This window comes from Gobio gobio (assembly GCF_949357685.1).
Source record: "Gobio gobio genome assembly, chromosome: 13".
Classification (NCBI taxonomy): domain Eukaryota; kingdom Metazoa; phylum Chordata; class Actinopteri; order Cypriniformes; family Gobionidae; genus Gobio; species Gobio gobio.
In genome coordinates, this window is record NC_137106.1 from 33,456,914 (window position 1) to 33,483,671 (window position 26,758).

Genomic DNA, 26,758 nt, shown 5'->3' on the forward strand with positions numbered 1-26,758 from the left:
TATATAATGCTACAGTGAATAACTGTAGGCTATGTGACGATTGAAGTTGTGTGTGCATGCCTTGCAAATTTGTATTTAGATGCCAGAAGAATCATTGTGACATTTTTAATACAAATGCTGATCTGTTTCATCCGTCAGCTGATCTGATATTCGCCACTGTAATGAAGATGAATGTAATTTTTTATAAGAAGGGGAAATTCCCGACTTTAAACAAATAACCATTTAATGTTATGTTTGCGTGGCAAGCTTGTACAGGGAGACACTTCAGATATAAAAACGCTGACTCGCTAATGTTTTCTTAGGAAAATTCCTATTAATTCAATAGAATGTGAGGGGAGACCAGGGAAATCCAATATGGTGGCACAGAGGCTTCACTTTTTATGATATCATGAGCAATCCAGTTATTCATCTCTTTAGGACAAACACTGTGAAAAGTGGTAAAAGCTCTTCTATGTTTTTTCCTGACAGGTAGCCACACCCACTGTGAAATCCCATTGGTCTGAATGGCAGTGATTTGAATCGCTTCAAGTAGCAAATTAGCATATTTTCTACATGCACGTTATTGACCTATTGTGAACAATTCATTTCATTTTGACCTCCTAATTCTTAATTTCAACATGGTATTTCAGTTAAATGACTTCTTTGTGGTGATATATGCCATACTTATCCAATCATTTCGTCCAAAAAAACACATAACAGCCTCCCTCTTACATTTAAAAATTTTCGATAATACGTTTCACTTGGCTGTACATCACAATAGGGAATACATTATCTTTTGTTTCATTGTGACTGTAGTAAAAGTGTCACTTGCAGCTGTAGTTAAGAAAAATGAGTTTTATAAGTGTCTCAGACTCCAGTGTGTGGCATGCATCAGTTAACGTCAAATTGCTAATTTGTTTTTCATGATTGAACTAGCTTCTTCATGTGAAACCATCGCACAGTTTGCTTGAGGCTTCCATCAGGAGAGAGAAGTAACCCTTTTAGACTTGTTCATCTGCTTCTGTTTCAGATGCATGCCATGTGCAAATGTAATTCTGGGAAAATTTTGATATACACAAGGATGTCTTTATGGCATCAGACACTACAAAACTCACGCGTTCCTCTTTCCGCAATACTGTGCCGTATGCTACCAGATATGCTGTTAACTTGATACATTATTGAGCCTCTTTCTAGAAATGGGGCTTGCATAATGCATGATGTAGTAATAAATACCACACTTCACATAAACTGCGGATTCCTTGCCGAAGAGACACTCTAGTCCGTGGGGAACGGCGAGTCATTTTGTGTGTTTGGTGAAAGGGAACGAGAGGCGACGACTGGGGAAAGAGTGATTGCGAACGATGGAGTGAGACGCCACGTGAATGAGTGGACAGATTGGGGATTGAGGGATTGACACAAAGCTTTGTGTGCGTTTTGAAATGGCAGAAGCTTGAATGGAAAAACCCCCTGCTGGCAAGAGACGCTCCCAAATTGTAATTGGTGCTGGAGGGGGTGTTGGGAGTCTCTGTGTGCCTGTTGCCAATGGAACCCAAGCACCAGAGGTAATACATCATCATGTCTCTCGCTTGGGTAGTAGAGCTTATGCGTGTAAGAGCATTTCGTCCGACGTCCCGTCTGACCAGAGCTGGATTCTTCCCTTCGGCCAAGTCCGACTTTACCCTCCTGGTAAAGATCACATGACTCACAACTCAATTTTGCTCTTAACAAGTTTGTTTGACTGCGCTTTTTGTCAAGGTGCATGATCGAGATTTATGAAATGGCTTGTATAAGTGAGGGAGTACTTGCTGACACTGAGGTTTTTTTTCTACTAGTGTTAGTACAGCAGCTAAATCAGACATGTTTTATGTCAGGACACCCTGTCATCTAGAGGCACAATAAATGTCCCGCTCTGGGAATGAAAGAACAAAGTTGTCTTCCTCTTTGAACACCCTTTGTGCACTCCCCTCACCTTGACCACATACTGCGCTGGTCTGATTTGCTGATGTGGGACTCTTCGGTGGCCCCTGAAACACATTTATCACATTGCAGATGCTCTCCTGTACCAGATCGAAATCCAACTGTTCTGCTGTTTCAGTGCTAGTGAACTCCTCAAAACAAGAGAGTCTTTACCTCGGACTTGTGTTTATCTGTTTTGGTTTTTCTCTAGCCTTGTGATGGACAGCAAAGTACACCAATCTCCAAGAGGCATGTTAATGTCATCTTGTAGGTAATGCAAAATCAGCCCCAATTGATTTTCCTTCCTTCTCAGAGCAGACCTTGAATACACCTGGTTGTCAGAGCTCAACTAACAATGGTCGAATGACTGGAGAGACAGCACATAGGCCATAATCGATGTCTTACGCTTCTGTGTCTGCGCAATTGAAAGCCTGTTACAAGCAAACAATGGCGCTCTGAGGGAAAAAGCTTGGGTCGTCAAAAGTGAACTGTCAAGCTAGTTGTCCTCAGGAGCGTAGCCATAACAGTTCTGCCAAGTCTAATCCTGTTTGTGTTTACCTGTTATACAGCCAAGTGTGCAGCTGCTGTCTGATTGCGCTAATAGCCTCACAGAATGACTGCATAGCCTGAGAGACCGAGAGAACGAGAGGGAGAGGTTTTAAAGGATGGCAGAGAAAGCAGATCCAATCCTGTTCGTTTAAAGCCTCCGCACACGTTCTTGCCTTCAGTCCACCGTGTGCTGTTAAAAATCGATCGCCTACCTGATTCCAGCCCTACAAATTCACCTAAAATGAATTCCTTTTGTCATTCTCAGAGTTGCCAGCTTGTGTTGAAAGGAGCTGAAGAAAATAATTGTTCACATATAGGGGTTTCATATGGGAGTTTTGACCGTGATGTGTTTGAAACGAAAGGTTTAGCAGGAACTAATGGCCTTGATATGACTCCCAATAGTTTTATCACATTTGTCGCTACAGTACATGAAAAGTAACTGTATGAGACCATTTTTAAAGGAACAAGCACACTATTTACTCCAACAGTGGCTGGGTTGGTTAGGTGAGAAGATATTGAAATGGCTTGAACCATGCTCACTGTATTTTGTTGAGGAGTCTAAAATATGTCAGGCTTTTAAGACTTTTCGTGGTATTTAAGCCATCACATAATGTATAATATAATATTTTATTTCACATATCATCATTCAAAAGTTTGGGGTCAGTAAGATGCCCCCCAAAAGTGACAGTATAAGACATTTAGGGCCAGATTTACTAAACAGGGCAAATTAGCGTAAGAGTGCAATTCCATAAAAGCGCAGATGGGAGTGGAAAGTTCTGCGTGTGATCTACTGACGCGCAAATTAAAGCATAAAGACACAGCCGGATCATTTCCATAATGACCAACACAATCTACCCATTAGCATCTGGTTTAAGACGAGCGCAAACCTTTGTAAATAACCTTGTGCAATTCATTTAAGTACTCTCCTCCCATAATTTTTGTGCCTGAAAGGGAAACTCCTACAAATACATGCAATAAGGTCAGCCGCAAAAATAACTGTGTCCACGCCTTTTCATCAAATTTTTTCACTGCGCGTCTTTAGTAAATCCTGACAGTAGTTTTTTAACGACAAAAGAGGGTTTGTGCTGGCACAAGCTGTTAGTAAATCTGGCCCTTATAATGTTCCAAAAGATTTCTATTTCAAATAAAGGCTGTTCTGTTCATCAAAGAATCCTTTAAAAATGCATCACATTTTCCACAAAAATATTAAACAGCACAACTGTGTTCAACATTGATACAAATATTTTTTTTTACTATGCACCAAATAAGCATATTCAACAGGCTGGCTGTTCCAGATGTTTAATCAGATGGTTGCTTATAAAATATCCACAGTTGCCCACCAGCTAAAATTGCTTGAGTAAATGGAGATGAGTTTCCCCTCTTCTAAGATTAATTAACCATCTTTCTTTATCACAGCTGATCCAATGTGGATAAAAATGAGATCAGAACTGCAGGTGCGCACGAGTACAAATGCTGCATGATTTTACCATCAGCATTTTTGTAGACCTCAGATTTGATGTTCTTTGCAATTGCATTTCGTTACTATATATGTGATGATAGTCTAGTTGTCTGTGATGTCACCAGATCTTGCAGAAAGTGATGTTTGTTGTAACTGGGCCTATACATTTTCAGATAGTTCTTCCTGAAACATTTCTCAAACCTGCTTAACTGAGTTTGTGTTGGCTGCTGTTTCCTCTCTTGGTTATGGACCCGGGTTTTATTAGATCTTTCCCTCATAAGGTCCTCACCAGTGCAGCGTTATATTTAAAACCTTACTCTGAGCGTCTCCAAAGACACAACCTGTGGAGAATGTAGATGAAAAAGCTCAGTGCTGCCGCTGCACATGAAATAAAAGATGTACAGTTAAAATCTTTTTGGCAGTGTATTCAGTCTGCAGTTCACTCTAGGGCTGGATGGTAACACCTCCGGGCAACTAATTTCTGTGTAGGTGTGGTGGTTGTACAAGTACAGCTCCTATCAACTTGAATGGACGAAGATGGAAGTCGATAAAACAGCTTGTCAAGATTGTGTTTCAATAACATTTCGAAGTATTTTAGCTCAAATTATGTTACAAAACAGATTGTTTTCAATGGCTTGTACATTCAATAACAATTTCTGTTCTGTTTTTCACACATTTGCTCTCAGTTTTTATTCATTATTTTCTTCATAAGCAAATCAATGTCTTAAAGAGGTGTGTGAACTTGCAAGTAAGATGTAAGACTTTGTAATTTGCTCTGGACCCCTTCCTAATTGATCACCAAAATTACATATTTAAAAATTTTTCATACCTTAAAATAGGTTAAATGTAACTCTACACTCTTGCTTCATTTGATATACGTGGACCTATGGATATGCTCAATCACACAAGCTCAGATTACCTGATCCACTAGGTCAACTTTACTGTAGTAAACGCTGCACAATGGCCAGTGGAAATGCTGGTTTAATTCAGCCACATATGTTTGAAGAAACTGATTCAGAAGAAGAAGAAGAAGAAGAGCGAATTATACAGGCTAGTCAACACAAGTCGTTGTATCAGAATGGTAATGCATTTTATGTATCGCTCTCTACAACGTCGGACACATTATGGTAAATAATATGAATAGCCTTTTGCTTGACTACGTTTTAAAACAGCTTATAATGTGTTGCTAATATTCATCACCTCAGAGTCAGACAGCTGCATTATAAAAATCAGTATCCTTAACGCTTTGAACAACTTCAGTATGTCAGTGGAGAAAGGCTTATAGTTCATCATAACATGGTAATACATCATATACATAATTCACCCGCTATCCCTGAAATAATATTGCCAGGATTACCTGGCTTCTCTTGAGACTCCCCTGCTTCACAGCACAGTAATGACATGATAAAGCCCGTCCGCACATTGATGTGTTTGGTTACGAGGTAGTTTGTGGCATCAGAAAAAACACTGGCGACTGTCAATGGGCTATCATACACCTGCCACAATGCGATGCCAGGCATGACGCATTTGTTTTTTGCTAGTTTCAGCCCGACGGCGTTATTATTTTCATGTCCAGCGCCACGTTGTTTAAATAGCAAATGCACTCGTGCCTATCTGTTCACCATGGGTCTGCTGGTCTGAAAACGAGGTGTGTTCAGGCGCAATTTTGGTGAGTTGTTATTTTGAGGAAACTGAAAACAGTATTTTTTGTGTTATTTAAAGGGTGCATAAGTAATATGTGCCTATAGGTGGGTGCACAACGCGCAAACACACTGCTTATTACACACACAGGGACGTGCAGCAGCCGACCATTTTTTCCATCGTTATTCTAGCAAAAGTGGATTTGGACACGCCCTAAGTGTACTTTGGCCAGACGCTTCAGACCAACTCAGATCGTTAAAATAGGACCCTTTGGTTCCCTGCAGTTCTAAGGAGAAAATATTCAGCAATGCTGTTGACTTATGAATTGTGAATTATGAATTTGCACATGGTTTGACTTAAAGCATATTAAAAACACCACATAAACATATAAACAACAGTAAAAGCTTGATTTTCACCATAGGGGGTCTTTAAACATACGGAGCTCTGTGGGATATCTGATATGAGGTGTATTTTATATCCCATAAGTTGAAAAAATGAACAAAACCTTCTATCTGTGTAGCAAATTTTTTTATTTGCTTCTGTCTAAACTTGCCGGGTCAAATCATCCTTCTCCCAGCAAAACAGAGTCATGCACTTCATGGATATCTGCTCAACCTGGAGAAACACTGGCCTCTGTTTACCCAACAATAACAATTCTGTTTACAAAGGCTGGATTTACAACATCTCGGCTGTTTGACCCAGACTGAAACTAGACTTTGACTTTTTTTTTTTTGTATGAGCTATTACTCAAGTTAAATATTTATTGATGTTTGCTTATGCAAGCATATTCATCACCGTCATGTGCAGGCTGTTTCGCCCCTCATTCGTGTAGTTTCCTACAATGATTTAGAACACTATTATTCATAGATAACGTGAGCAGACTCAGGTTAGGGGTATTTCTACCACATGGGGGCAGAAGAACATTAATTACAGTAATAGTGTGTGAGTGTGTGTGATAATGGTGGAAAGCTTTAGAGATGAAATCTTTCTTTATGGAGATCCATTACGGTTTTCTAATGAGGGGAAACTATGTTTAGTTTCAGCACATCATTATGGGATCTTGTACAATAACCATAATTAATTCCAGCAAATTTAACCATATTTAACTTTGGACGATAGAGAAAAGACCCTTTTTTATGTGTCTGACTATGTTTTATGTGTCATTCTTTAAAATGCCTGAGAACAAATAACAATGTGTGCAAAATGAATCTGGCAATATCTGTTGTGGTGCATTAGGAGGTACAATATAATGGTCTTAAGAGTTCTGATTTTTGCTGATGGCATTTTTTTTTTTTACATATGAACAAAACATCTGCAGGCAGTATTAGCATCTGCGAAGAAGATGTTTGCCTCTGTGTGATGTTGACAGCAGCTATAATTTCTGCTTGTGTCCTTTTGTCACGCACGATATGCATTTTACACGTATGTAAAGTGATGTTGTACCTTTAAGAATTGCTGACAGGGAGATCCATGAGGTCGCATGACATGATGGAAGCAGAAAGGTGTCACAGTCCATTTACCAGAGGGTGAGTCAGGGATGTAAAGGCTGTCAGTGTTCTTGAATGAAAATGCGGTAACCAGTACTAGCTGATCTAGTTGTCTCTCAATGATTCTTATAGCAAGGTTATTAAAATTCCTGGTTAATGCATAAATGTAAACTTTACAATAGCGATCAAAGGTTTAGGTTTAGTAAGAATTTCTTTATAATGTTTTTGAAAGAAATGTCTTATGCTCACTAAGGCTGTATTAAAAAAAAGAAAAAAAAAGAGAAATATTTTGAAGTATTACTGAAAACAATAACCTTTTTTTGAATGCATTTTAAAATGTAATTTATTATTGTTATGACAAAGCTGTTTTTCAGCATCATTACTCTAGTCTTTAGTGTCACGTGATCCTTCAGAAAGTGTACAAAAAATGTTTGAACACAGTTGTGCTGCTCAATATTGCAGAAACTGTGAACATTTCTTTCAGTATTCTTTGAAAGTTTGAAAGAACAATATTTATTTTACATTGTTACAAAAAAAAAAAAATTCAAAGACTTTACTGTCACTTTGATAAATTGAATGCATCCTGGCTGAATAAATGTATTAATTTCAATGCTTTTTGTATTCTCTTGCAAATGTTCCCCTGAGAAACTTAAAGAGCACCTATCATGGCATTTAAAATGTTCCAAATATTGTTTTAGAAGTCCCCAACAACAGTTTTGCATGCATGCAATGACAAAAAAGACTTTAGTTTTCTTATAATATGCATTTATTTTTACCTGTTTTGACAGCGATTCTCAAATGATTCCTTTAGTGATTCACTTTTCAAAACCCCGCCTTTACGTGACGCTAATCTGCGGTGATTGGTCAGATGACCCAGTCAGTTGTGATTGGTATAGTCTGTGCAGATATTCTCGGAAACGGAACGCCCATCAAAGTCTTATAATGACAGTAATTTGTTAATATGTGTCAGGAGTTATGAATATGAAAACCGCGTCGGTACTGTTTGATTGTAATATGAGCCTCAGCTGATCTCATTCATAAAAAAACTCCTCACGAAGACTCGCGACAAATCAACATCCCTCAGGGCTTTTAGTTCAAAAGTGTGCAGATGAGGAGACATATTGATAGATTCTCATATGTCTGTGTCAAATTTCTAAACAGAGGAGTATTTTTTATTCAATACTTCCTCAAAATGGGCAGAAATAGCCTAATCATGAGCGATTGAGTCTCTTATGTGTTGTTTTCAATTCATACTGGCAGGCGGAGGGCGCTCTGTGCACATGTAATCCATATATGGTACAGACAGACGAAGAAGATACCATGTGCCATAATAAAAGTCCATAATAAAAGCTTCCTGAGATCGCGAAACATACATTTGACGACTAATAATAATAAACACTCAATCGCGACGATGTATGGTTTGTCTTCAAGCCACTTAGTCTTCAAATGCTCATCCTTGGGCAGATGAAAAAAGTTTGCTTTTGAGTCGCACTTCAGAACACAGCGTCTCGTGGCCATGATGTTTTCTAGTTTTCACTGGCGTCTTGGAGCGCAATAAGTGGGCGTATCGTATTCAAATAACTTGACAAGTTGACGTCATCTAGTCAGAGAAAAAGCTTCGGTCTTCTAACGATTCTTAAAAATGACTCCGAGTCGACTCTTACTTTTGAAAGAAAATAACTATATATACGGTGCACTGTCATATTTCAAGCTATCACAGGATGTTTTTGTTCACTTAGATCTATGTTACACACTACATGAAAGGTAAATTTCAAAATTCCATGATAGGTGCTCTTTAACATTCGCTTGTGAACAGTGAACCCCTTTAAAACTCACATGAAACCGGCGTTGTTTTAGTCTGATATTCAACATGTTCTTCAATCCACAGCAGCGCCAGCGTCAGAGGCCAAACTGTTCGTATTTATTGATAGTTTATTATCTGTGCAGTTCTTTGTCATAAATGCAGTTTACATAATTGTCACAGGGTGTTTTGGTGACGGTTCATGTTCATTGTTCATGTTTTTAGTTTATTGTTTGAGTTTGTCATGTTCACAGTCTTGTCATGCACTTCCTGGTCTTGTCATGTGACTCCCATGCCCTCATGTGATCTTGTGTTGTGTCATGTCATTGGTTCATTGGTTAATCAGTGTTCACAGGTGTCACTTGTCTTGTCATTAGTCTGTGTGTATTTAGCCCTCATGTTTGCCATGTGTCCTGGTCTGTTATTGATGTCATTGTAACCTGTTGTCAGGTCAGGTCAGGTCAGGTCAGGTCAGGTCAGGTCAGGTCAGGTCAGGTCAGGTCAGGTCAGGTCAGGTCAGGTCAGGTCAGGTCAGGTCAGGTCAGGAAGTCAAGAAGTCAAGTCCTTGTTGTATGTTTAAATAAACAACTGCACTTGGGTCTACAACTTGCCTCTTCAGTTGACTTCCGTTACAGAATAACAGACCGCCAACAATGGACCCAGCAGTTGGCCTCCAATGCCTTCGTCAAGGCAATCAGGCCATTGAGAATTATGTCCAGGACTTTTTTGAACTCTGTCATGTTGTGAACTTTAATGACGTGGCCCTCAAGGACATTTTTAGATTTGGGCTTAATGACTCGATCCGCTCACAGATGCCAGGGGGGAAGATCCATTTTTCTCTGCCCCAATATATAGACCAGGCCCTTTTGTTGGGCGGCTCGGCCTTTACTGTGGGAACGGTGGATGAGGAGCTCCACTGTCCCACAGAACCCTCCACACCAGCGAGTCCAGCCCACGTCCATGCTCCAGCCCACGCCCGCGCCCAGGCTCCAGCCCACGCCCAGGCTCCCCAATTCACGACCCCGCTCCAGCCCACGAGCCCGCTGTCCTGCCCAAGAATTTTTTTTTGGGGGGGCAAGGGGTACATGTACATTCAGTGGACTTCTGTTACAATAATATGATGCGGGACCAATTCAATAAATGGCAAATGAGCTAATGAATGGTCCTCCGCTGCCATATTGGTTATAGTGGTAATTTCATGTCATTTTCATGTTAAAAGCATGTTTGTTTTCTACCAGGTGACAGAAATCCTCCACTAAAGCATGGCACAATTTCCATGTTATCTCCATGAATGAAAATTATAAATGTAGATCTTCTTTAAAGTTAATTGTACTGTACAAATAAAATTAATAGTGTTTTAAACATATGTGTTGAAAACAAATACATAAAAAACAACATTTTACCCACATATTGCCAATCTAAATAATTATAGTAATATAACGTTTGTCTATATTTTTAATGAATACTAATGCACATTAGCATAAAGAAGAAATTAATTCAGGGATTAAGTTGAAATGTAGTGTAGAACCTACTGTATTGTTCATGCTCTCATTGGGGGCTGAGCCCCTCTAATATTAAAATCCTAGAATCGCCCATGCTCGCGAACCTGTTTCCATCACCATGTCCCTTTAGGGCAGGGGTCGGCAAGTAAATTTGGCATCAGGGCCAAAAAAAAAATTGCCACTAGATGGCGGGCCAGAACATCGTCAAGGGATTATTAAAGAAATGAATTGATGAAAAATGCAACTAGAATGGCCTGTGACATTCTGTTACAGTGTATTTTGTAACTGGTAGTGAGCTGTTACTAAAATGAATTGTTGGATAAATTAATAAAGCAGTAGTGGCACGTAACTTAAGTATCTTCATTCACCAACTTGCAACACAGACCGCCTTGCTAAAACACACATGTGGGAGATGCAGAATGGATAAAAATAACTCAAAAAATAAAAGAGGACTTGAATAAGCCCATTAATGGCATGTTTGAGCCATGCTCTTATCGAACTATGTTTTATTTCCTCTTTCCATATTGTGAATAATAAATGTGTATTTTAATTTGCTTGTTACACAATGGAGCCTAACTTATTGTAATAATTATTGGACGTAGTTTACTTTTACACTCAGAATTATTCCTTGTCATCCTCACGTAGTAAACTGCATTTTTTAAACTTGTTTGCCTGCTGGAGGTACGCTATTACGTCGTGTGCAGTGATGTTACCTTTAAGCTAGCCATGAGAGAAAATTACACTATCAAAGAGTCTAAAGAGGAAAGTCCACAGTGAAAGTAGGGCATACAAAGAAGAATGGAAAGACAACTGCGTTCATCCTACCTGGTTTTGTGAATGCAAAGCCGGTGTGTCTCACCTGCAACAAAGTTGTCGCTGTTTGTAAAGAATATAATATCAGACGGCACCACTAGACGAAGCATGGATGTTTTTTTTTTGCTGGTTGTCTTGTCTTTTATTTTTGATATAAAGAAAGCTGAATTTGAGTTGTTATTGTTGGTGCTGATGCCCCGCGTTATAAGCAAACATTTCAATGGTTCACTGTTCATTTTATCATACCACATATGACGGCTATTTTAGAGGCGTGTCTAGCGATCCATTCCACAGACTCTTTTGAATGTCTTTCAGAACTTTTCAAATTAAAAGCTCTCAATTCATCCCAAAATAAACACATTGCTGCAAAAACGTTCTCGTACTTTTTTTGAATGCAAAATCACTAAAGATATATTGATTATAAGCAACTGTTGTAGTTGTAATCTTTCCGGTTCGCACAAATCGCAACACCCGCTCCAAGTGGTGCGTGAACCCAGGTCTTTCCGCATGGAGGTCGGACGCTCTAACGTCCGTCACAGTCACAGCAGTGAGATCTACCTGTACAGCTGTCACTAGCTGGCCTCCGTTACACTATCATGACAGATCTATTTCAGCACCAACCGCTATCAAAATAATCTGGCTGAGGCCGCGGGCCAGATATTATTGCTGGCGGTCCAATTTTGGCCTGCGGGCCGCCAGTTGCCGACCACTGCTTTAGGGGCTTTATGTATCTCAAATGTTAATTTTACTCACAACTGCCAGATTTTTCTTGGTGGCTGCTGTGGTGTTCAGAGAGGTTTTAAGCAGGTTGCTATGCTGTTGGTATGGAGTGCTGGATGGTTACTATAGTGTTGCTGATGTTTTCAGAGTGCACATTGCTCTTTTGTTTCCTATATGATTCGGGTACCTCCTTAAGGCTGCATGTCCACCAAAGCTTTTTTAGCCGGCTGAAAACGCTAGGCGCTCTGCTGAAAACGTCTCGCTGTGGGGAAGCGTTTTTTTCTGCTGAGACTCTTTGCTTTTTATGATACGGAATATCCGCGGAAGTGTTACTAGTATCTCATTTCACAGATAGTTTGTTTCTGTATTGATTCTATATAAAAATGCCGATACAATGTAAAGTATTTGCTCTGGCTCTTGTTTTAAAAAATTTTGTTCCGTTATTATGCTTGTTGTTTTCATCTGCTGATGTTGTACACGCAGAATGTGTCGGTTGGTCTGTGTTGTATTTGTCCTGCCCCTCCTCCACTGTGATTGGACGGCTGGGTGAAAAGTTACAGTGATGAGCGCTGCGTTTTGCTCTCAGTAACCAGTAAAAAACACTCAGCTCTCAGCACTTGAGTGGGAAATGCTTGCTAAGCACCTCGTTACGCTCATGGCGTTCTAAAAGCGCGACGCTCCCATTGAAAACAATTGGATACGCCAGCCAGCCGCGTGAAAAAACGCTTTGGTGGACACACGGCCTAAGTGTAATTCTATGATTTTTGTGCATGTTTTATTCATCAAATGAAAATCATAAGTCGGCTCACTTAAAGTATACAGTATCTCACCTCTTCTCAACAAGCCGCATATTTTGAGGTATTGTTCATCCAGTGCGATAGATTAGTGAACTTCTGCCATGAAATTTCTTCGGAGTGAGTGCGCTGCAGTGCTACAGCAAATGCTAACCAAGTATTTGAAGGCAGAGCAGTGAGTTCATTGGCTACTGATACATAAGGAACCAATCGGCTGTGCCCTATGAAGCAGATTGAGTTAAGGGCCTATCAGCCTGAGCCATCTAGATTTTCATAACAGAACATTTCAACACAGAACACCTCAGCATCTTCATGAAAGTTTTTGTCTTTCACTTGGTGTTAAATGGCTTTGAATTAGCTCTGTGCTGATGTTCTTGCTGTACTGATGCTGAGGTGACTCCAGTAGCTGACTTTTTATGTCATCTGAGTCCCTGAGCTTCATCTTGGCCTCCAGCTGTGCTGACGGGGGCCTGTGGTTAAAAGCCTGGCCTGCCAGTGCTGAATAATGAATAGGTAATACGGTGAGCTTCCTGTCACCGAACACCTGTGTTGAGCCTGGGTGATGCCACCCTGTCACTCTGAGGAAGATGTCTGCTGGCCGTTATGATTTACTCTGCCATGGCTTTAGGACAGAAGCTGGTATGTGTGTTTGTGTGTGAGGAGGACACAAACTTTTGACCATAACTGCCAACATCCTGCTGGCTGAACATGTGGCAAATGGTTCACCATCTCATCACATGTCTATAGTAAATTTAGTTTACTATTTTTTTTTTTCCAGTTTACTTTCCCCTCCAGTGTTGCTTCTGACTTAATGCTTAATTTTTCATTGCTTGCATTCATCCACAATTATTGAAGAAATAGCATAACATATATAGCCAAATAGCCAATTGCTAACAAAACACAGACATTTGATGGTTTCACTCACCGCGAGTGGTTTCGACTCGTGACCAGGAACCACTTAACCAGTTATTTTTGACAGCAAATTTTGATTTAGTTTTAGTCATAGTCTTTTGACTAAAATGCCATTTAATTTTAGTCATATTTTAGTCACCTGAATTGTTTTTAGTTTTAGTCTAGTTTTGGTTGACTAAAATCTAATGAGTTAAGTTAAATGGTAATGCATTTTTTGTAATGCATTAATTGAGCATTTAAGCATTACATAACCGACTGTTACTTAAATACATGCCAAAACTGACATTTTGACATCATTGTTTTTGACTGTTCAAATGCAAAAATACATAAAAGAGAGCTCAATGAACTTTTTTGAAATTTGAAGTTAGTATATCAGGTTAAGCTAAAGCTTCAAATAAGTTTACGTTTTTTTTATTGATTTTTTTTCATTTCAGTTAACATTTATTTAATTTCAAGTAATGAATATTTTTTAATGGTTACTTCATTGGTTACTGATACTTTATTGAAAATATGTGTCAAATTCTGTTCGTAGTCTTTCCTCTTGACTATTAAATGGGAATAAAATTAAATACAGTTTAAAACGTATATAATGCATGACTTTTAATTAAGAAGCTCAAAATACACATTGACTCTTATTTTGAAATGTCTGCACGTAATAATTGTTCTTGGCTGATCTTTCAAGTTCAGATGAGGGAGATATTTGCATTGTTACAACCGTCTAAAACATATAACTATATAAACATCATAAAGTAAACATTTTCATTATTCATCTGCATTAGTTAATAAACAATTGCCTGGCATAAATGTGCACTATTCATTGATTGCGAACCGCTCTGAAGCATTGTCCCTCCCTAAGATTTTCATCTTGAAAATGACAGTAGATTTTCGTCAGTTTTTGTCATTCAAAACTGTTTTTTATTTAATTATCGTCAGTGAAAAAAGGTTGTTGACGAAGATTATGATGAAAATTATTTGTCAACAAAATTAACACTGCCGGGAACAAACAAACACACTTGCAGAACTCTGTTGCTGCTCTGTAAAAACAAACTGCATCCACTGTTTCCTTAACACTGGCTTCTTTGGGAAGCTGAACAAGCCAGATCTTTGGGAAGCTGAACCTCACAATCAGAAACACACTTCACTTGATTTTGTGGTCTAAAAACAAAATGACAGCGCTGCCAACGGCTCCCTTAACCCGAACGAAGCTCATTGTTGATGCTCTTGCTCTCGCTCTGGTTGATGTGCGCACAAGCATATTCGGGAGAAGTGCCCATACAAGGAATTCCGCCCTTTAAGACTAGAAAAAAAACTTTCAGAAACTTGTTTGAATTCTGAAGGAGTGTATTTGGCACAGAAATACCCCGTCATACGTCATATTTTTTTTGGCCATGTTTAGCATGAGAATCCAACTCTTTAACAGTGTAAATAAGTCAGAATGCATGAAATGGCATTAGACCTCCCCTTTATCATGCGAGGTGATATAGAACGGTTTGTGCTCGTCAATTTACTTGTGTTTTGCGCCATTATTTACCACCCAAAAAAAACCTGTCTTAAAGCAGATGCTAACGGGTAGATTGCGTTGGTCATTATGGAAATGATCCGGCTGCGTTTGTGTTCATAATTTGCGTGTTGTCAGTGGATCACGTGCAGAACTGTCCACAGCGCATTTATGGAATTGCGCTCTCACTCTAATTTGCCCTGTTTAGTAAATCTGGCCCATAGAGTGGGGTCCGAAAGTCTCAGACAACATTGAATATCCCTAAACCTAACAATAAACAATATTTGGCAATGCTTTTGCGTTCTCTCGCAAATGTTTTGCATTCCCGCAAGAAACTTTGCGTTCTCTCGAAATTGTTTTGCGTTCTCCTGAGAAACTTTCCTTTTGCTTGCAAAGAACACAAAAGTTTTGAGTTCCCTTTCGAGGGAACTCGCACTGCATCGAAACGACATTTTGGGGATGCTCCCTTAGCATCAGCGAATCTGAAACCAGAATCCGATTGGCGTGCGTGATGACGTAACCGTGACGCTCAGAGTGCTCCGCTCTCGGCTGGCCGTGTTTGATGAGGCCGGCCAGCCTCGTGAGCCCCATGGTTCTGGACCCGCGGTCGCTGAGGCGGCTCGGCGTCGCAGATCATGGGGTTCACAGCGGGACTTGTCAGAGGGTTTCGGGACTGCTGCGGCACTTTCCCGATCCTCCTCTGACAGTTCAGAGGATCTTCCTCCCCGTGTGGAAGCCCGCTCTGCGCCTTCTTCCCCCGGGGTGGGAGGTCCGTTGCTTGTTCTCTCCGGTTCCGAGGAGCCGGAGGAAATAGGCACCGAGGCGGGGGATGAAGCAGAAATTGTTTCAGCGCTTCATCCGCCCGCCCAAGAGGAGTTGGTAGAGGTGTTGACCCGGGCTGTGGCCAAATTAAACGTAAATTGGCCACAAGAGGCTCTGGAAATTCAGCCACCCAGTAGGCTGGATGACCGGTTCCTCTCGCACCGGGTTCAAACACCTCGCCGGGGCCTGCCTTTTTTCCCGGATCTACACACTGAGGTGTGCAGATCCTGGAAGAAGCCCTATTCCTCGCGTGTGTCAAATCCTCCGGTGTTGGATTATTCCAATGTTCTGGGGGCACGCGAGGCGGGCTATGGGGCGATGCCTCGGGTGGAGGAGGCTCTCGCGAGCTATCTTTCACCCGATTCTGCATCGTCCCTTAAGGCTCCGGTTTTGCCCACCAAGCCCTGTCAGGACACCTCATCACTGGTGGGCAAGGCTCAAATGGCGGCTGGTCGGGCTGGTAGTTCCCTGCACACACTCTCCATTCTGCAGGCCTACCAGGCCGATCTCCTTAAAGAGTTAGACGAGGGAGATGGTCCCTCTCCGGAGGATATTCTGGAACTTAGGAAGGCTGCAGATTTGTCTCTCCGCGTCACCAAGGAGACGGCCCGTGCTATCGGCCGCTCCATGGCTTCAATGGTGACTGTGGAGAGGCATCTCTGGCTGAATCTGTCGGGGATAAAGGAGAAGGATAGATCCTTCCTCCTGGACTCCCCGATTTCGCCTTCTGGGTTGTTTGGAGACGCGGTTAACGCCGTCGTCTCCAGACACCAGGAGGCGAAGAAGCAGTCAGCAGCCTTCCACCAGTATCTCCCTCGTCGCTCAAAACCTAGGAAGGCTGGCCCTAGCGGACAGCCTCAGCCGTCATCCAGCTCCTCGCACCGAAAGGTGCAAAAAGAGAGCGTCGCATCTAGAGCCCCTCCTCCGGGAGCCTGACAACAGAGGCGACGCTCTCAGCAGCAGTCTTCCGCTCCTAAGGGCGATCTACGGAACGTCCTTCAGGCGCGGAAGGCTGCTGGGAAGAAGTCCTAGCTGCGGCTGGGCTTCTAGGAGCGGTCCCTCCCGCAGAGGAACAACTGAGGTTGTTCACTCTGTGGCGCTCTGGGGAAATGGATGTGTTCCCGCCCTCTATGACGCTTCGGGCCACATCGATTTCCCGCGAACGCATGCTGCACCAGCCGCCTCTGGAAAGACCTGCGGCTGGGCAGCTTGCGCGTCCGCACACGGTGAACCGTCCCCAACTACTTCCTGCCGGTCAGCCGCTTCAGGGGGTTGGGGACGGGAACCGTGTAACACCCGACGGCAGCCTCGAGAGGCTGGTTCCCTTAGTAGATTATCTCGGCGCATGGAAATGCCTTCTGAATATTTCTACATGGGTCCTGCGTACTGTAGAAAAGGGTTACAGACTGCAGTTCGGTCATCCTCCTCCAAAGTTCAGGGGTTTGTACTGGACTACAGTGGTGCCCGAGCGGGTTCGGGTAATGGAACTAGAAGTAAAAACCTTTTTAGCGAAGGAAGCCATAGAGCGTGTTCCTCCGCTGGAAAGGGAGTCCGGGTTCTACAGCCGGTACTTTATAGTTCCCAAAAAGGATGGAGGGTTGCGTCCGATAATAGATCTGAGGTTTGTCTCTGAGGAGCTTCAGATTCAAAATGCTCACCATTCCCATGATCGTGAGTCAGATCCAGTCCGAGGACTGGTTCGTCACGATAGATCTGAAGGACGCATATTTCCACATCTCCATCCTTCCATGTCAGAGGAAGTATCTGAGGTTCGCTTTCGGGGGCGAAGCGTACCAATATCGAGTGCTTCCCTTCGGCCTAGCCCTCTCCCCACGCACCTTCACTAAGTGCATGGATGCAGCTCTGGCTCCAATGAGACTTCAGGGCATCCGTGTACTGAATTATATCGACGACTGGCTCATACTGGCCAAGTCGTACGATATGGCGGTCCGGCATCGAGATGTCGTTCTGGCCCACATAAGGTGCTTGGGGCTGAGACTCAACACGAAAAAGAGTGTGTTGACGCCGTCCCAGAGGACAACGTTCCTCGGGGTCGTATGGGATTCGACGACGATGCGGGCACAATTGTCTCCCGCGCGAGTCGAGACCGTACTGGCGATGGTCTCAGGAATAAGGCTAGGCCACAACATCACTGTGAAGCACTTTCAGAGGGTGCTGGGGCACATGGCAGCAGCGTCCAGCGTAATACCTTCTGGCCTGCTGAACATGAGATCCCTCCAGTGGTGGCTGAAAACCAAGGGGTTTTCCCCCAGAGGGAATCCTTTTCGTATGATCAGGGTAACGCGCAAATGCTTTCGTTCCCTAGTCATATGGAAGAAACCTTGGTTTCTGTCCCAGGGGCCAGTGTTGGGAGCGTCTTGTTGCCGGATATCCGTTTCAACAGACGCCTCCCTCACTGGCTGGGGCGCGGTCATGGGAGGCCGCTTTTCGAGGGGCCCGTGGGAGGGCCGTCATTCCTCCTGGCACATAAATTGCCTGGAGATGCTGGCGGTCTACAAAGCTCTCAGGAGCTTTTTCCCGGACCTTCGCGGCCAACATGTCCTGGTACGGACAGACAATATGTCTGTCGTAGCGTACATCAACCACCAGGGGGGTTTGAGGTTGCGCCCTCTTTACAGACTGGCGCGTCAAATCCTCCTGTGGTCCCAAGGGAAACTGTTGTCCATCAGGGCAATGCATGTCCCGGGGGCCCAAAATCAGGGAGCAGACATCCTGTCGAGGCAGGGGCTGAGGCCCGGGGAGTGGCGACTCCACCCAGAGGTGGTGGAGGCCATATGCAAGAGGTTCGGCCCAGTGGAAGTGGATTTGTTTGCGTCTCGAGAGACGTCCCACTGTCCACTGTGGTTTTCCCTCACGCATCCAGCCCCGCTTGCCATGGTTCAGACGTGGCCGAGGCTGCGTCTTTACGCATTTCCCCCGATTGCTCTGCTCCCGGGAGTCCTGGAAAGGGTCCGTCGACAGGGGGTCAGTCTACTTCTGGTAGCACCCCGTTGGCCGACTCGAGTTTGGTTCTCAGATATCATAGCTCTGCTAGCAGGTCAGCCGTGGGAGATTCCTCTGAGGAGGGATCTCCTATCTCAGGCGGCGGGTACGATATTTTACCCCCGCCCGGAGATTTGGAACCTATGGGTCTGGCCCCTGTTGATGTTTGTTTGCAAGGCTTAGCTTGTGAAACAGCATAAAGGTGTTGAGAAGATTTTTTAGCCACAAATGAGGGTAAATACACAACCAGTAGTGGAAATGTTTGCCAAAAAAAGCCACTGATCTCCTGTGAGAAGACATGTATATCTACCAGGACATAAAATATTTATTCAAATATTTGTGGCCTTTCAATCATATCTCATGCAGAAGAACAGCACTTTGAAGCGCTCAGAGTTCAGAAACAGTAAAATCGAAATCCAGGCAGTACGGTGCATTACAGAAAAAGACAGAAAGCCTGGCACATCCAAAGCAAAAGTTTGTGACTTCCGTTTGATTTGCCAAGCCTCCCATGAGGAAAAGCAGCCCACATGATCTGTAGTCATCTATTTATCTATCTGTGGGAAGTGAGAGGTAGACTCATTAAATCCTACGCTGCTGGATGTTCTAATTCCGTTCTCTCATTTAAGTCGATGACTCAAATTTTGGACAGGTTTCAAAAAGTGTATCTGTAAATGTGGCGGTAGTTGGGAGGCCATTAGTAGTACTGCAGTAGCAAATCACAATAGCCCTCAATTATTCTTGTTTTAAAGAAGCACACACATTAAAACACGGCACTATTTTTAATGCAGGTTCACAATATCCATTAATATAAAAACATCTCACTGCTGTACACAAATGACTCATCTTGGATTGTATTAAATGCATTTCATGTGCATTATATTGCACTGCTCGCTAGAGCACTTATTTTATTAATTGTTGATGTTGGATTGGCATATCTGTGGGTGCACGCTGCAAATTGTCCTATTCTTTATCAGATATTTTTACTGAAAAACAAGACAAAGAAAAAACTACAGTAGATTAATCATTATTAAAGCTACAAAAGTTCAGTCAAGAGCAGTGAGTGATTTTCTCTTTAGCCGCGTTTCCACCGCAGGAACTTTACCTCGGAACCAGGAACTTTGGGGGGGAACTCGGTGTGTTTCGACCGCAGGAACCAGGGTCTAAATGAAGTTCCGGGTAAATATTTCCCCCTCCAAACGGCCCTGCTTGCGAGGTGGTACTTTTGAAAAGACTTGGGCGCTGAACATGCTGATTGGTTGAGCTCTCGCAGCATTTTTTTTCCACCGCCATATTTACAAGTCTTTTGCGAGGTGGGTTTCGTGGGTTCTGCGTTCAGTAAATATTTTCTTTGCAACAATGGAGTTCAACAAAAAATTCGACCGATGGACCGACGACAAGGCTCAGGCTTTATTGAGCATATAAGCGGAGGAGGACATCCAGCGGGAACTGGAAACTACGACCCGCAATGGAAAGGTATAACGTTACCTGAAGATATCGACTCGGTTCCAGTCACACTGGAAAACAGTGCAAAGAGAAGTTGAAGAAATTAAGACAAGATTACAAGAAATTAAAGGATAACAACCGGAGCGGTTCCGACCGGCGTATTGTTAGGACAGACCGTCTTTTTCTGGTACAGCGGTAACGAAAGACTCGGCTAGTGCGTTGTTGGAAACCATCCAGGAATCCGAATGGGTTGAAGGTAAATATCTCATCTTGGTATCATCTATTAAACTCGTTGCAGTGTTTAAACACGTTGCAGTAACTTTTTTCAACGTGCTTTTCCTGGTGTAACGAGTGGTCCTGATGAATTGCAGGCAACGGAGACCAGCGTGTTTTCCCCCGCGGTCACCAGTACGTTAACCCCGTGTCTCCTGCCGAAACACACACACGCAGAGGTATAAAGCTGACAAAAATGTGTATATATTTAAAAACTGATGTGTAATCCTTAATGGTTTTGAGTAGTTTTGTTGTTTTTAATTGTAAACTTAAATTGCCCATGATAAAAATGGCACACTGGGCATTGTTCAAGCTGGGCAAACAATTGTTCATTATTTGTAGTGAAAACACTTTAAATAATTAATTGATGGTTTCTATTGTTTCATGGTTGCCTTGTGTATTAATTTCCATGTGTTTCAGTGCAATTTTTCTACTTAGAGAAAAGGAAAAGGGACTGTGACTTTCTTGATGCACTGAGAGACATGGAGGATGCTAACGGGCCGTCCTGCAGCATGGACAAGAACAGCAAGACCAATATATTCAGCTGTTACTGGAGAGCCAGGCCGAGGAGAAATGAGGAGGCAAGAGTTGGCATTCCACCAGTCAGAAGCGGAAGAAAGCAGAGGGACTTTCAGACCGGGTTTCTGTCTGTTCTTGGACAGTTTGTCCAGTCGTTCAAGAAGTAGCCACAATGACCAGCCGCTTGAATGAAGCATTTGCACTACCACATTTGTACTTTATATATTGTACGTGTTGGCACAGCTCTTGGACAGGTTACTGAAAAATACACTTTTTTTTATATTGTTGTTTTCACATTTTATATTTTCATTTTATTGTTCTAGTAATTTATTTGTCTTTGCACACTTATTTTAATTTTATTTAAGAACTAATCTGTCTAAAATAAAGTCAAATGTGTAAAATGTCACTGTGTCTTTAATTTCCACATTCTAACTAACTATATAACCACATTCTAATTGTATTCATATAGTGTAGGAAGCAAATAAAAGGGCTGCTGCTCGCAAGTCTTTCTGAATATGCACATAAACATATCTAGAAAACCCAAATATTATATTTTTAAATGTATAACTATGTGAATGTAGTATAATAACTTAGAACCACAACTTAAGTGAAGCCATAAGTGTGGTCCTGCTTCATTTCAAATTTGAGGAAGAAGTCTCTAAAATTATGCATTTAATGAAGCATATTGTAATACTAGTCATGTGACTTTTTTTTGTTGTGAATGTTAAGAGATGTTATTGTGATAAAAAATAAAATACTTGCAGTCTAGTACCTAATCTTTCAACCGCTTAATTCAGTCTATTGTTTTCATTCAATTAACTTTTCACACATCTGTCATGAATGACTGAAACCTCATTATCCTTTTATAGAAAATATTTTGTTTTGGAATTGAGCTATTACAACACATTCAGATTTTGGATTGCCCATCATCCCATTTTGCATTAAAATGGTCAAAGCAGGTGAAAGTGCACATTTAAATAAGGAGTGTTGGTAATGTGTATGCAAAAGCAGCGCTGCTTGCATCTCCTCCACTTGTTATTGTTGCAGACAGTATCGTGGCGCATTGCCACGTCACCGGACTAATTTGCCTAATCTCCCCGGTACTTTAGACCGCGGTGGAAACGCAGATTGTAGCAGGTCTGGGGGAGAAAAAGTTCCTGGGAAAAAAGTTCCTGGTACAAATAGTTCCGGGTAATTTCGGTGGAAACGCGGCTTTTGTCTTTTGTTCTTTGATTTAGATTCATGACAGACATCACAGTCGCGGATTTATTAGGCTGTAGCGAAGCCAATGGATGACAGACAAAAAACTGATGCTGCGCTCATTTATATTTTTAATGCCTTAAAAAAAAAAAAGATTGCATGCGTTAACATAAATGTTGACAGCCCTAAAATAACTATATATCGTCGCTGCCCGATGAAACTCACGTATGTCCAAAACGGTTACTTTTCAGGAAGTGAAAAAAACACCGTAATTCAAAAGCGGTTGAATGTAGCGTTGTCATACTAGGTACGGCATCTTTACATGTAACCATACTCTTGCCAGTGTAATGATATAATCCACATTTGACCAAAATTTTGTTGAAATGGACATACGTGCATATTTTACAGTAACGGTGGTCGATACGCGTTCTTCCGATCATTAATTAGAATGGCCAAGTCGCGTTTCATATTGACAGAGGAATACGTGCTGGACATTCTCAGCCTCTGGCAAGCGGTGATAGCAGTATGAGTGAGGCATGTTCTAGTGACAATCATGACAGTAGCATTACAGGCTATAATTTGATCAGTTTGACTAAGAAAAAAAAAGTTTGAATCTTATCAATGAGACCGAGTTTATTTACATACTAGCAAGCAAACTAATCTGTGAAGAACTAGATTAGAACTAAACTGTGGAGAGCTTCAATGTCGTACTTTCGGCTATCCAGTGCTGAGCTTCGATGAAACTTCACGAGACCAGCGAGATGCTTCCACAGGGCGGGAGATACGCGGCGTGATTGACAGCTTTGACACCAAATGGATATACGTGAAAATCAGATGACATGATTTCACAACTTTTCATTGGCCATTTAGATATGTGAAGCATACTGTATACGGAAATGAACCTGGACATTCAATCCGTCGAAAAATCTCAAAATCAGCAAAATGGACATACGTGGTTTTCATCGGACAGCGACGATATGTAACCAGTTCTACTCGATTTGTTCCAAGCAGTGTTCGAACTGGTCTGCTAACAAGGGCGCTAACAAAGACGCTAAAGACTACAGTCTCTAGTGCGCCTCTTGAGGCCAGGGGAGTGAGGTTTACTCACACAGCTCTTACTAGCTTGCCTTCGTTACACTCACTCCCATCTGGGTCACGGCACTGAATGTAACCCCTCTGGTTCTACTTGCACCGCTCTGAGCGGGTTTTGAACTGGCATCTCCTGCATGGGAAGTGGGAAAGCTAACAAGGACACTAAGACATCAGTCTCTAGCGCGCCTCTTGAAGGCAGGGGACTGAGGTTTACTCACACAGCTCTTCTTGCTTGCCTTCGGGATTCGAACCGGCGTCTCCTGCATGGGTAGTAGGCACATTAACAAGTGTAAGAGTCGGTTTTGGTGCTAAGACAAAAGCTGAGATACGCACCTCAGCAATTGAACAATAAAAGTCACTAATCTTGAGGAAAAGATCTCACAGAAACTGTGACAACACCCTGACAAACATTCCTCCCCCCTCCCCATTTTGCCCTCTCCTTGTCCTGGTTTCAAGTCACCAAATGCAGATATATCAGTGATGATGTTATTTGTAAATGTATTTGTAAATGTTTTATCCTTTTCATGTTTGATGTCTTTTTAAAGGTCTCAGTGCGAATGGTAAAATGGTCTCAGTTTCACTGCAGTCACTGGTAGTATTAGAAAGATTGGAAAACTAATGAGAATTCAGTTCTCCTTTGAGTAGTCTCTTCAAAGATATCTGATCCACTCCCCCAAAACCAGGTGGGGGTGTTGCAAGTATTTACAGCCCTTTTGTTCTAGTTGGAGTATTTAAGGTTGGATGTTCTAACTCTCTGGGGGAATATTCTGCAATCAGACCCCCCGTGCAAACTGCATGTAGATGTGCCAGACATGATGACTCTTTTAAATTATTTTCATATTGCTTTGCAATTGTGTTTTATGTTTTTACGCTGATCAGTTGTGTACCATGGATTCTTGTTTACGTATTTACTTTTCCTGTCTGGCCGAAATAAATGTTAATCTTGATTTATTCTGTATCTTTCTGAAATCATTATTTTATTCATGTCCATGCGGAGTTTTGTAGGAGTTACCGCAGATCTCTCTGCCAGGGCAGGCCATACTGGGAACTCCATAGCGGGAGCATTGAGCCATGCATGAGGGAAAACCTGATTTCTGACCTGCCACTGTTATTATAAGTTGCAGTTTCCGTGACTATCACTAAAATTACATGTTTCACATGTGTGACTCACTTAGAGGTAAGATAGTTCACCCTGCAATCCTCTGTAATATCAGAACTGACTAATCTGTGACCGTTAGAGCAAGCGAAATCCGGACGCTTAGCCTATTTGAGATTCCGTGTCCCATGGAGGATATTAATATTTGAAAATAAGTGATACTATGAAAAATCATTGATCTAAATTAAATCGCAACTAATCTTCAAATCAGCTGATAAACTCTAAATGTAACACACTTTATGGAGTCAGATAAAATTATTAATGGAGTCAGATTTAAAATGAGATATCAATAAATTAAAAGAACTTCACCTAAAGGCTGAAAAGGCTTACACGCAGAATTCCTTTTGACCACGTCATTAGTTTTCGGTTTTTGGGCTAATGGATGGAAATTTACACAAGGATGCTAAAATCCACAGCTCTAGAGTCGGTCTCTAGCGCACCTTTTGAGGCCGGGGGAGTGAGGTTTACACACACAGCTCTTAGTAGCGGTTACAAGGCCTCTGTTACACTCACCCCCATAAACCTCATTCCCATCCGGGTCACGGCACCAAATATAATTCGACCCACTCTGAACACGATTTGAACCAGCATCTCTGGCACACACACACACACACGCACGCACGCACACACACACACACACACACACACACACACACACACACACACACACACACACACACACACACACACACACACACACACACACACACACACACACACACACACACACACACACACACACACACACACACACATACATTTGCAGTGCACAATGTGGATGTTACATGCGTATAGAAATGAGGTCACCCTCAGAAAGACACATTAAGGTCTCACGGCTAGTAACCTGTACCATGTGCATGTGAAAATATGACATGAAACCCCTGTGCATTTATTTCGACACATTGATTGCTGAAGTGTAAAATGCTTAAACTCCTCAGAATAGTCTCCAAAGGATAACCAACTCCTTTGCATTTGTAAAACTATTAATGAAAAAGTGTCCCCAGTAGTGTTGAGTGATAAGAACTGTGTCCTCCTCTTAATGAAATAATGAGCTCTCCAGAGATCCAGGAGTCCCTGCCCTACTACTTGGCTTTGTGTCTAAGGAACAATGCAGAGCAGTTCTTTGCCATACAGCCATTGGGAACCCTATCTGGTTGCCTCTTGATGGATGAGCCTTTCTCATCAAAATCCCCAGGAGAGTTGAGAACATGACGTAGGCCCTGGATAGTACATTGTATTGCACTATAGCTCTGTAGCTCATTGATGCTAGACTTGAAGGGAAAAAAAATAATAATGTTGTATCTTTTCCATCCAATTACAGTGAATGGGAATCAGTGAGTTATTTTAGTAAGTGAGTTGAACTTGAGAATCAGATGAGTCTCAATTGTGTGTAATAATTGTCTTTGTGTCTTTAAAATGAATGACTAACATTACATGAGCCACGCACAGATGTGTGCTTTTTAAAGACAGCATCCTTTGAGTGATTAATTTCATGATTCACACTGTTTTAATGCCAGTTAGGATCTGCCCACACGCTACATTGCTGGGCTGCATTTATACCTAAAGTTAAGATGCACACACACACACCCATCATCAAAGGAAGATTACAAATCAGAGGCTGTTATGCTCATAATTTAGATGAAAAGACAATGCCCTAGGAAACGACTAAGTGTACTGATGAAAATATTATATTAAAGTAGTAATTTTATATCATGGTAATGGTATATATCACAATATTTGTGATTGCTTTTGGAAATTCAGATACAAATTTTATTATTTATAACATATAGTAGTAATATAACCTATTTTGGACAATCCAGTGACAAAAGTGGTCCAAGGAAAGAACAGTGGTGAACCGGCGACAGGGTCATGGCCAAGGCTCATTGATGTCCATGTGGTCCGGTCAAACAGACGAGCTACTGTAGCTCAAATTGCTCAAGAAGGTAATGCTGGTTCTGATAGAAAGGTGTCAGAATACACAGCACATCACAGGGGCTACAGAGCCGCAGACCAGTCAGGGTGCTCATGCTGACCCCTGTCCACTGCCGAAAGCGCCAACAGTGGGCACCTGACCACCAGAACTGGACCACGGAAGAAGGTGGCCTGGTCCGATGAATCATGTTTTCTTTTACATCACGT